We start from the raw sequence: 8,708 nt of genomic DNA, 5'->3' as shown, positions 1-8,708 counted from the left end.
GTGCCATCTGTTTGAACCATCCCCATCAGACAGGATTCCTTATAGGCAATCTCTCTTTTGTTTTGGATAGATACCGTGTACCTTTCCAGTTCTTCATTATTGCCAGGAGTCAGGATCTCTGTTTCCCGCAGAGCTCTTTCTAAGAGTCGATTCTAGAGAGCTACATCCGTCCTCTTCGGGTCACGGGATTTTACAGTGGTCCTGAAATTCTGGCTTACCGCTCAGGTCAACCAGCGGTGGTCTGACAGAGAAATATGATCTGACACTTGCCAGTCCTGGATTCTGTTTGATATTTTGGCTGTCATCAGCGTGATATCTATTAATGTATGGCTACGGACGTTAATAAATGTCGGCTCGGTGCCTCTGTTCAAGATTGTTAGATTTCTCTTAATTATTCATTCATATAGGAACTTACCTCGGGCGTTGATATCATATGAGCATGGCCAAATTCTCGTGCAACTTAAAAAAAATCAAAATTACGGAATCTGAACTGGCCTCACTGTGCAAGTCCGCGACGAAAACTATAACAATAAATAATTCGAAATAAACTTTGAAATATTCATCTCTACTAAAGTTCCTGAATTGTGGCATCTGGCAAATTGCCTGCCAGAAAACAACTATTTTCTAGCTAATACCACAATGGAGGCTAGAATATATTCGATAGACATTCATGCAAGTTTGCTCACATATACTTATAGATGCTTCGAAGAAGAACCTCCCTGAAATCAATTGAATAATCACCTACAGTCCGGTTTTGGAGTGTCACCGCTGTCTGTTCAGAATAGATTCAATGAAGACAGCAGTGAATCTGGGACTCTACAGACTTTATTGTGGAACTGCCGCATGTTCAATACCCTGAGACAAGATGCGTTAACTACAGTGCAGTAGTAACACCTTCATCTAGTGAACAAGGCTTCATGCGGGGAATATCCATCCCGTGTTCAAAACCCTAATAGTAATTCGAAATATTCACCATTTTCTAAATGCGTATGTATCTCTCCTCTACACAGTCATCCAACTGATTTTGATTCCTGTTAGAATTTTGAATGGTGGATATTTTGAATTTCAATTAGAATCAATATGGAGGAGCTAATGCTACTTCAAGGAAGCTAACAAAAAAATGTTTCGTATATACTTTCAAGTCACGATGAAGTCAGTCGAGAAGAAAAATATACAAGAATTTCCTCTGTGAAGAAACTTGCACAGTATTCAACCAACACTTTATTGTGCGATTTTCACTAAGCAGTTTACAACAGGTGTTTCACTATACGATAGCTTCTTCAGACGTGTTCCGAATTCTACCTGATTCACATAACTTAACAATTTGAATGATATGATTTTCCACTCAGAAATATGAAATCATATTTTTTATGTACACGAAATTACCCAATGAAACGTAGTTATGAAACAAATTACGGAAACAATAATAGCTCAATAGCTTTACTATTACAATAACTACTGAAGGGTGAAACTGGGACCTTTCGCAATTACCAAAAATGCAATACTGTTTTTGACGCGCGTTTCATCAACCAAGCTGGCGTCTTCAGAAAGAAGAATACTTCAATTTCTTCATCTCCTGTGTCGTCAAAAAGAGTATGTTGCATTTCTGGTGATTAGGAAAAATGTTCGTTTTGAAACAAAAACTATACTTAAAATTTTATGTTTGAAATTTCTTTCTACATACTTTTTTGTTTGGTTAGCAATAATTGATTTTCGTCCATGATTTACTCAAACGAATAGTATTCTGATACACAAGCACTGATATTCGTCAAATCTCCACCTTTTGCTCCTCCCAGATGATCAGCCACTGGCCGAGAATACCTACGGTATTCTGATACCAATAAGTAAGTTATGCAGGGAAGCGAGATCGTTCTTGGAATATTTTAGGTCTACTGCCATCTATTTATCAGTGTCTGAAACTGTTGTACTACTACAGATTTCTCTGAGAAGTTGAAAATTCTTCGTCGTTGAAGTTGTATTAATAATCTCAACAGATGACGCATTAAGACAGGTTTCACCTTAGACAAGAAAAGGGAGAGGACTCGTGACAAGCGCCGTGTTCCGTTCAGGCACCAATGTAGTTTGACCAGAGGCGTAACATTATGTTGGAAATAAGCAGCAAGAAACAATAAATGAAATTTATTAAATGTGAAGTTTTTATTCAACTCTAATGAATGTTTTTGACTATATTTTTTTTTATTTATAGATAAATTACATAATTTATAATAGTTATACCCTTTGGGTGATAGCGAACTTACGCAGCTCAGGTGAGTATTTACTTTTTTTTTTAATTTGCGCTTTTGCAGTTCCTTATACAAGGCATACTATCATACATTAACATGTTCTCAGAGAATATCAAATTTTTCTCATTCAACTCTTTAACAAGTAATTTTAACGAAATAACTTTTATTTGTATCTTTCAAGCTTCTGCTTTACAACTTTTATTGTTCTTGTTTCTTATTTGTTCTTTTACACCTCATTCAATAGTTTTCTTCTTAGCCGTTTTTTTCGAGGAGTTTCTTCTTGTGCTTGGCTACTATGCGAAGCTGAAGTACCTGGCACAACCTCTAGGTGTGATGCTTTTCTTTTCAAAATCTGCAAAAATATATTTTTTAACAAGAATAGTATGTACATATTATTGTTAAAGTGGTGTAAGTTTCAAATGCGTGTATTTAAAAAATATTTTCATTTATACGAAGACAATATGTAATTTTTCGAATAGAATAATTATTATTATATTATACCTATGGTGTTGCCCCACCTTCCATATTTTGGTAATTCTATGAAATAACAATAATTGGGAATATGTAGGAATGTACTTACCTTCTTTGGTTGCATGTAATTTGCCAATTCTGGCAAATATAGTAGTGACTGCTGAATTTAGTAGACGTCTTTCAAAATCAGTTTGATAGTAAAAGCGCTTTTCAAAATGCTTTGAACATAATCATCATTTGGCGACGGCGTCCAATTTTCAAGTTTCACTGCCTGAACCCTAAGATTATTTTTTTCAGGATCCTCAGGAAATCTGAAAAACAACCAAAATTAAGTGGATTAATTGAAAATGAAAACGTAATACAAGCATTTACAATAATAAAAAATCCAAAGTATAATATATATATATATATATATATATATATATATATATATATATATATATATATATATATATAAATATATATATATATATATATATATATATATATATATATATATATATATATATATATATATATATAAATTCTCGTACCGCACGCATCTGGGAATCATAGCTCTTCTGCTGATTTGAAACCGATTAATTATCAAAACTGGTAATAATTATGATTCCGGCATTGGGACACCTATATTATATAAATACGAAATTGATTGATAATAGAAACCAACTTGAAATATGATAAAACAGAACAACTATTATTTGATGATTTTTTTACTTACCTATGAAACGTAATATCGGGTTCCTTTTTGTTACTACAACGTTTACACTGGTATGCAGCACAAATAACTATTGTAACAAACTACCTATCAAAGTTCTTTTCAGTTATAAATCACAGTAAAAATGGCTAAAATAGTCGTGGTGTCACACAAGCTTCAGTCACCAATCTAATGGCGGACGATCGATAACCGGCACAGTTTATTACGCAATGCTTAGATTGCTAGTTATGCGTCCTCTCCCTTCTCTTGTCTAAGGGTTTCACCTATCTAAACGCTTAACCACACTATAACATTGGTTTTTATACAGTATGTCGTGGTAAATTGGAATCATAAGTAATTTATTTTCATTAATTTATTTTGAAGGCCAAACGTTATTCTTTTTGAAAAATCTCTGAAGGACTGAAAAATATAATGCACATTGCTTATCAGATCAACTTTTTGGAAAAAAAATTCGATATTGTCAAAAATGTAGTTACTTCATTCACTATGTGTTATTAAACCATGTTTCCATGTTTGTGTCTGTTTGTCGGTCTGAAATTAAAAAATACGAAACGGATTTTCATATGTGGAGTGGTTCAAGAGAACAGTTTATGTTATGTTATTCATTAATTTTCGTCGATATTTATTGAAATATAACGGTTTTCAGTGCGGTGCTACTACTCTTGCTAATCCAGAAGTTTTCATCGGAAACGCTGCATAATCCCTTTGAGATAAAACAAATCAAGTAAATTTTGCTTCTTCTATAGATCTGAAAAACCATGAAGGTCTCTATTTATTTTTTGATCTAGCTTACTATACTTATGCTGCACTGTTTGGGACCTTTGGTGTAGTTTACTGAAGTTTTTTCCCAACAACAACTCGTTATTTTCAATACCTCGACACGTGTTTCGATCACCAAGTGATCATCTTCAAGAGGAAGGGGAAGACCATCTTGAAAATGATCACTTGGTGATCGAAACACGTGTCAAGGTATTAAAAATAAAAATTTGGTGTTGGGAAAAAACACCAGTAATATTCTAGCTTACTTTATCCAATTTCAATATTTTAAATGAATAAAGTGTTCATTGAAAAGCTATTTACATGAATGCAATATTAATCCTTTTAAAATATAATACGTCAGTTACCTTAAGCTTCTCAAATACATTATAACTAGCCTTTATTCAAACTGAATGAATATCTAGAGAGTTATGCAAAATTGAAACTAGAACGTGACAAAATAAATTCAAACGGCTTTGTATTTGTAACTAACCTTACTGCATTTTCAAACTAATACAATAGTTATATTAGTTTGTATTAGTTTAAAAATGTCCTTATAGGACGAAACTGCAGTAACGCTGGTTACAAATACAAGTGGTAGAAAAAAACATAGAAAGTTTTATTTCTCATTTTTCATGATAAAAACAAGTAGGCTAATTAATATGCTGTACTACCTGTGATTTTGATTTTTTTTATTATTGAATATATAAATAGAAATACTATAACAATATAACTATTATTATTATTGAAACAGAACATTCTCATACTTCAAATTGTGAGTAGGTAAACTCTGTTTATAAAAATAGTCGAAGAATGGTCATGAAATATCATAACCTGCATTTATTTTTTCAACATTGTCTTGTCTTATATAGATAATTTTATCTTGTGATGTTTATTATTACAAAGACAAGACTTTTTTCTGTATTTAGGCTTGGACTCGGATATCATGCAACTGCATATACTTTGCAAGCTACTCTTGAATTTCTCCATGCTTTACGATGAATCATATAATTATTCCTTAAAAGTAAAGTCAAGGTTCTAGTCTCGACAATGCAAATTTGTTTTTCGTGACTGTGTCGAAACATGTGATATTTTTGAAAATAAAGTTTGTAAAGATCAAATCGTTAGGTGTAGTTTATGAAATTAATATGGATCTTCGTCAAGTAACGGCCAAATTAATAAAAAAAAAACACTTTGCGGTTTTTATTTTTTGAGAGATCACCATTTGAATTGTTATAAATTATCCCCTGTAAAAAGTAATGCCTGCCGACGCTGCGATTTAGTCAAAGTCGCGCTCAGTCCCACCTGTGCCTACGTTCAATGGACGATCAGAATATTATTATAAAGTAACAACTTTGAAACAGGTCGTCATTCAACTTGGGAAATTCTCAGCTTTGAAATTTGAAAAATGGGCCTGTATTTTTCTGAAAATTTAGCGATCGGTAATGTACATATTCAATAGGTGATTTGATGATCACCCAATAAATTATTGTTTTGTCATAACTGTTTAATTTTCCTCTCAACTCCCTATTTATAGATTGTGTTTATTAAACTTCTGGAAGTTGTACGACGAAGGAAAATCTAACTGCAAATATTACCTACCTACACGTTTGTGAAATCAACACATTTTAGGTAGGTACTTAACTTTTTGAGATCTAGATGTGAGAGAGTAAGAACTGCTTCCATTCGAGCGATTCAGTAATTTATTTGGTGATTTTCAGATATAGATAATAAAAGGAAGCTGAATCACACACATTTGGATATGTGAAATGGAAAAAATCACTTTCAAAACAAATCAAATACTAGCACAATTCATTAACACGTAATAACTACATAACCATACATAAAAAATAACTCTATACAGAGATGTGTAGATCATGCAAAGAAGTAACTTTCAGACACAAATTGGAGGAAAAAGCCCTCTCGAAACAGCTATTTCCATATAATCATTGAATTACTCGAAAAAAAAAAATACTTTCCAGTAATCAAATAATAATTTGAACAAAAACTTTTTTCTGAAAATATGGAGTTGCATTATGAGGATATCGGTTCGAGTTCGTAGTAACAGAAAAACAAACAATGAATTTTGAACACAATTTTATCGACAAAGTAATTTTTTTCGCAAGATAATTTTAAAAGGAAACCTAGGCCCGAAATTTTTTAGTCTGGTTGATATCGAAAAAAACGATCTGAACTCTTTTGTAGAGTATCAAGAACATTAATAAATTATATGAATTTTTAAGGTTTACAAACTGTCCTTATAATCACCTCTTTTTCCATATTCTCGACAGGATTGATCGCCAATGAGAATAATAATTTGTCTCAAATTTATTTCGATTTAGAATTATGATATCGAAGTTTCTACTGGAAAAGTTCAATTTTAAAAATAACTTAATATTTTTCAAACATTATTATTAGTCAGTGGGCTATGCTTGAAGAATGACATACTCTGAAAGAATTCAGATTTTCCATTATGTAATATTATTGATTTTAGGTCGATGATGGCCACTATCTTGCACTGACGAGTGGCTATAGAGCCTGAAACCGGTCTGCAAGTTTTCCCGTTCCAAAATTGAAGGTCGACTGTTTCAGTTGTATTGCCAGTTGCATATGCAAGAAATTTTCTGTGAAGATTCCTGCACTGACGCCTATCGGATATAATTCAACGCCCTTCATGGTATTAACCAGGGGAGTAGTTGTTTTCTGATAGGCGTCAGTCCATTCAACCTACTGTGCAGGTATATCCGATTTTTCAAACAATTTTTATTATAAATTTAGAATCGTTACTAATCAACGTATACAACCCACTACTTTTGAGAAAGGTAGCTTGAGAAAAAACCACATTTCCAATACAAAATTTTGTTTTCTATTTGAAGAAATATACAAATTTCGAGTTCTGATGCACCCAATATTAGAAAAAATCTGTTCATTTTATTATTCATTAAAGAAAAATCTACATTTTCATGACACTTCCAAAATAAAACTCAACAAATCACATTTCATTGAAAACGGTTGAATAAATCAACATTTGGACATTATTTTCTTACATAACTTCTGAATCGCTCGGTATATACCCCTACAACACTGTATTTTTTTAAAGTACTTTTCGGATAGAATCCAAATATGAAGAGCATATATATCTATCCTTTGAAAAAAACTAATTTTGATACGAAACACTTCTACTGGTTACCCTTTATATCTGAGAATCTTTCATAAAAGCCCAATGCATTGAAATCTGATACTCTTAGATGAAACAGTTTTTATATCTCCACTCCTCTATCCCAAACATCTGATAAAAACTCGATATGAGAAACACTATTGAAACTCATTTTATTTAATTTTGATTTATTTTTGTAACATGAATCTGATTAAGAAAAATTGTTTGATTTACGGGTATTTAAAACCATCTTTCATGTGTTAACAAAAATAACTAGAACTGCAATACTTTTCTCGGCGCGCGTTTGAAAGCATTAGTTCATTTCATCTCCTGAAGGCATCAACTTGGTTGGTGAAACGCGGGCAAAGAAGAGTATTGCAGTTATGGTGTTTGGGAAAAGTGATTGTTTTTGCATATTTCAGATGATAATTGGGTACAAATCATGTAGGGATTTGCTGAGGATGTCGGCGTGTTGGTTGGCTCATGCCATGCAATTTTTTTGAAAATTTTGAGCATGAAACGTGTGGCAGCGAAGTTCGTTCCAAAAATGCTGAATTTTGACAAAAAAAACGTCGCATGAGCATCGCTCAGAAATTGTTGAATGACGTCAACGGCGACTCAGATTTGCTTGAAAGGGTCATAACTGGTGATGAATATGGGTATATGGTAGTGTCCGACCGAAACTGGTTTTTACGACCGAAACCGAAAACGAATTTCGGCAACGGTCTCAGTTTCGGCCGAAACTAGTGTCCGACCAAAAGTTCGGTTTCGGTCGAATTTCGGCAAAAAAACTGGTTTCGGTACTTTCGGTTTAGTTTAGGTTTCGGCGGCAAACCTGCCGCAACTACGACCGAAACCGAAACTGCATTCGGAAGTTCCCGCGCTGTGATCGGTCATGTTCGGCGCATTGAATTTCATACAAGTAACGAAGACATTTTGCCGAGTCCACGTGCTTAATCATGTCATGACACGTGACTTTGTGATTTACTTTGTTTATTACATAAATACTAAGTACCACTTGTGATATTAGGTAACAACTCAAATAAGTAATTTTATGTTTATTATTTTTGAGAAACCATCAATAATATTCAAAAGAAGGATCTACACCTACTCAAACACCTCACCGTTTTTAAGTATTTTCAAGGTGCAATTAATATTTTTTCTTAAATGAAGATTTGTTATGCGGATTATCAATAAGTAAAAATGTCGAAGACTGCATAACGTTGTGAGTTAAAGATAAAAAAATTTAAGACTGACTAATTGTTATAACGTTTTTTTTATTTTTCCCTCAATACATGATCCTTGTAAGGAAGTTTCGGTGTTTTGACCGAAACTGAGACCGTTGCCGAAATTCGTTTTCGATCGT

The sequence above is a fragment of the Leptinotarsa decemlineata genome, unplaced genomic scaffold (assembly GCF_025532065.1).
Source record: "Leptinotarsa decemlineata unplaced genomic scaffold, Ldec_3_MD MMD2_tig00026314_RagTag_RagTag, whole genome shotgun sequence".
NCBI classification, from domain to species: Eukaryota; Metazoa; Arthropoda; class Insecta; order Coleoptera; family Chrysomelidae; genus Leptinotarsa; species Leptinotarsa decemlineata.
Note: the sequence above shows the minus strand (reverse complement) of the source record.